General features: G+C 42.7%; 1 pseudogene across 1 annotated transcript; it reads right to left on the reverse strand.

The window, feature by feature from the left end:
• Window positions 1–2,161: 2,161 nt before the first annotated feature.
• LOC110309018 lies at window positions 2,162–2,909 on the reverse strand (annotated as a pseudogene). The gene has a single exon (XR_002379648.1). The product of XR_002379648.1 is annotated as a polycystic kidney disease protein 1-like 2 pseudogene (transcript).
• Window positions 2,910–4,621: the final 1,712 nt, after the last annotated feature.

Below are 4,621 nucleotides of genomic sequence, written 5' to 3' on the forward strand. Positions count from 1 at the left end.
TGGCCATCAAGTATTTTTAAAGCATTGAACCCCACCTTAGACATTAACCTATGTTAAGAATAATGACATGCTGTCATATATTTCAGGCCTGGAAAGATTCCTGTAAACTTTGGAAAGATTCCAAACTAAATTGAAAAGAAATATTGTAATCCAATAATGTGTAAATATATTCAACCGATATCAAAACCCCAGTCCACATCTTAACATGTAAATAATAAAGTTACTAAAACATAAATTATTTTATAATAGAAAAGACAGAGTACTTCCAAATACATTAAAAGAACCAGGTGTCCCTAAAATTTAAATGTAAGTAAATGATAGATCGATAGATAAGAAAGACAAAAAAAAAAAAAAAAAGACAGACCAACTCTCATGATGAATACCAGTGTAAAACTGCTCAAAAGATACAAGCAAAATCAACTCAATATCATATTAAAAAGATCTTTCCCCATGACTAGTGGGAGATATTTCTGGAAAACAAAGTTATTCAATATATATAGGTATTTTAAGGATACAGAATTACAAAATTAGATCATTTTTAGACAAATGACCACTATATTTATTATAATGGTTTGCCATCAGAACATATGTGTCATAGCTACTACAGACAAATCGAGGTCAAACGGGAAATGAAAGTAATCAATGCATGTCAAATGCTAAGCTCATAGATACAGGCGATTCCATCCCTGTTGGCTGCCTACTCCTGGAAGAGATGTTGAAGTGTGAGGGGACACAGCATCATCACTAGGATTTAAATGCAACTCAGAGCAGCGTTCACACTAATTTCTCATTGAAATGCTGATAACTGGAGCCAAGTACTAAAATTCCTTTGCTAAAGTGATGAAAAGTGACCCATAAAGATATCAGTACTACTGGAACCACAGTGTTCCAAGATGTGAATGGCACCCTACCACCAACTTGGTTTACTGTCATGCCTTTGCATGTACCTCTTCAGGAGTTCAGTAAAAGTTGGTCGTACTGGTACAGCCCTCCTTGGCTGAGGAAAGACTTGAATTCTTAACCCTGGCATGACCTCACCTTTGTTATTGCCAATATCATGATCAAAATAAAGTCTTCGGAAAGACACTGTGATATTATGAGTGAAGTTCTTCCAGGGGACATTCTGGGCCTCCATGTCAGCAGTATGTCTGTCAAAGATGTTCAGTGGTGCAGTATTGCTGCTGACAGTAAAAATGACCCTTCAGTGGGAGCAGCTGGTTTCTCTGCTTAGGTGATTATCCTGAACCACTGGAACTAAATCAGTGTTGGCCATGCTCCTGTGCTGGACCTCACTCAGCTCAAATAACTTTTGAGTGTGCTGAGCTGAAAGGAGAAATTGATCACTGTGCTAGTCAGAAGCTGGAAGACGGCCCTGACTTCTAGAAATTTCTTGGTGCTGCCTTGCTTGATGCAGTTCAAAAGAAGCTCACGTGCATAGAGAGCTTCTCTGAGTTACATTCATCAAGGTTATTTTACTGTTCATAATTAGCAATCGATAGTAATTACAGGTGTCATCAAAATCATGCACAAGAAGAAAACTAAAGCTAGAAAGGGCACCAAGTGGGCCACAAAGATCTGAAGATTGAAAGAATATTAGTCTAGAACGTGGCATTACTATCCTAACTCATGTTGAAAATACAGCCTTAGAACTATTTGTCTCAAAGGACAACTTAGTAAAGGGTGAATGAATGGTAGGAATAAACAATGAATTCTTCAGAGGAAAATGTAGATGGAGCTCTGAGTGTATGAGACTGAGTGTGTGTAAATTGTTACGGAATTTTAAGACTTATTAAAAGACTTATTATAGTACCATTGCTGAGAGGAAACTGCATGACCAAAATCAACTTGGGGAGAAAAGAGCTTATTTGACTTACACTTCTATGTCACTGTTCATCATAGAAGGAGGATAAGACAGGAACTTAAATAGGCTAAGAACCTGAAAGCAGAAGCAAATACAAAGTTCTTGAAAAATATTGCTTACTGGCTTGTTCCCCATGAATTACTCATCCTGCTCTCTTATAGCCCAGAGGCATCAGCCCAAAGATTGCACTACCCACAATGCACCACCACTAATTAAAACATTCTCAACAGACTTTCCTACAAATGAATCGTATGGAGGAATTTTTCTTTTTGCGGGGGGGGGGGGCGGTGTTGAATTAGGAAGTGTATATTTCAATCAGTGAAACCGAGGCACAGAGAGACAGAGACACTGCTCCTACATGGCAGACTGGACAACAACCGCCACAAATAAGGTCATGAACAGCAAAGCTCTGTGCAAAGGGCTGAGTGTCTTCCAGCAAGTAACCCTGTCCTTAACCCCTGATGGCTTTGAGGGTACTCAAGGGAACCTCTAGTCCCTTCTGCTTGCATGGTCTGGGTGGACGTCTTTCCAAGACTGGACAAGGTGACCTAGCCTGTAGACCCAGGCTGGAGAGGCCAGGAGCATTCAAGGAAGTGGATTACCTGGGATATGCCAGTGCCGGGGTACCAGGCTGTCCCCAGAGGTGATCCTTCAGGTCGTGTAGCTGTCTGAGGGCCTGTACATGACTGTGGTGATGCAGGAAGCCTTGGGGCCCCAGCAGCTGCAGCTCCCTCTCCACGTGCTCCAGCTGAAGGTAGAGACACCGCCTGTAGACGCTGTCCCTCCAAAGGTCGCGTACTGCCAGCTCGGGCTTGGAGTGCCACGTGTTCTCTTTCGGTTTCACAGACCCACGCGTGGAGGTGATAGGGTCCTCTCTCCCTTTGGCTTCCTCCCAGAACCCCGGTCCCTCTGTGCTCTCCGGACACGGACAGATGATGTCCTCCATTAAAACGAGGAGGTAGTTAATGTCCACCGGGTTCATAGAGTCCCAGCCTGAGGCTGGGGGTGGCACCTTCAGGGCTTTAAACAGTGAGCTGATGAGACTCTGTATACCCTTGGTCACTGTTTCAGGTGTCAGAAGTCCCTCCTCCGTGGGCTGCACTGAGGGAGTCAGGTTAGGGGGTCCCTGTTTCTGTCTCCCATCCTTCCCCATCGGAAGACGAGGTCGGGTGTTCCGGAAGATCTGGACAATCAGGAGGTTGATGGGGAACATAAGGATTTGGGATAGTATTGGAAATGTAATTGAGGAAAATATGTAATAAAAATATTAAAAAAAAAATAAATGTATATGTTATCAAAGTGATTCATATTGTAATAAAACAGAAAAACAAAAAAAAAAAGGATAGAGCTCTCTAACCCAATCATCACCTCCTGCCAAGTGAACTCAATTTTGCCCAGATCCATCTTCTGCTCGGCTGGGTCCTTAGGAACACCACAGAACATGATGCTGGTCAGCATGGTGCAGAGAAGCATCGAGAAGCAACAGGACACCCTCTGTACTCGCGTGAAGCTGCTCCGAGTGGCACTGCAGAAGACTGAGTACCAGATGTGCCCGTCCTGGAAGCCCGTGGAGGTTTTTGTGAAAAACAGGTGGCTAAACTGCTTCCTGTCCTGCTCTGTGGCCACAGGAAACACCTTATCCAGGACACAGTCTCCAACATCGACAGACAGCCATGAGTTGCAGAGGAAATACCACTTCCGGTCCACCACAGTCATACACCAGCACCTGGCTCACATACCTCTCGGAGCCTGCTTCCTGCGAATGCGGTGAGTTAAAGACAGCAGGAAGCTTGGTGTGGTGACTCATACCTCTGACCCCAGCTCTCATAGGCTGAGACAAGAGACTGACAGAAACTTGGAGGAATTTTTCAAATTGTGATTCCCTTCTTGTAGATGATTTAACTTGTGTGAAGTTGATATAAGACTATCCAATTTACAAATTAATGTCAACATAACAATATAAAATATTTTACAAATGTAAAAAGCCTCAATAATTTAATGAATTAAAACACTTTAAAATTCAATTTATTTAATACTACAATATGTCTTTTAATATATATATCTTAAATGCAGCATTTCAACTGTAGACTCCTGTAAAGTTACCAATAAGTTTAATTCTTCCTTAGTACTAGGACGACATACCCAGGAACAGTCCTTGTCATACCAAAGAAAAACTAACAACTGGTATAAATCACTCAAATTCCAATAGCTAGAATTGACTCCCATTCTTCTGGACTCCTCCAAAGACACTACTTTAGCACTGTCCGGCAACATCCACATCTTGTCTTCCAGAATCTATCTGGCTTCACTGCCCCACTGCTGCCATTCCTGCTGGTTGTCCCATGGTACTAGCATCTCCAGAATGTCAGTGCCTCTGCTGTATTGGGCCTGCACTTCCACCAACTGAGTCTCCTGGTCTCTGTCTTTGGCACTGTGCCTCATTTCCTCCCCATAGGCCCATCAGTCCTACAGCTTTGACTCCTTTTGAGGCCTTACTTTAACCAAAGTCCTTTCCTGATCACTCATAGTGCCAAGCCCCAGCTTCTTTTCATGACCCCCTCATGCCTTCAATAATACTACTGGGAGACTCTTACACATTATCAAGTTCAAATGTCTGTGCCAATTATAATTTTGGCTGTCCCTGGAAAATAGTGTCTATGCTCTGACTCTGAAGAAACTTCCAAGAAGACTTCACCTCTGTGATGTTGCTCTCTGCTTAATCACCACTAATTCCTTAGCTGCAGCTGATCAGCATCAATT

This window comes from Mus caroli, chromosome 14 (genome assembly GCF_900094665.2).
Source record: "Mus caroli chromosome 14, CAROLI_EIJ_v1.1, whole genome shotgun sequence".
NCBI classification, from domain to species: domain Eukaryota; kingdom Metazoa; phylum Chordata; class Mammalia; order Rodentia; family Muridae; genus Mus; species Mus caroli.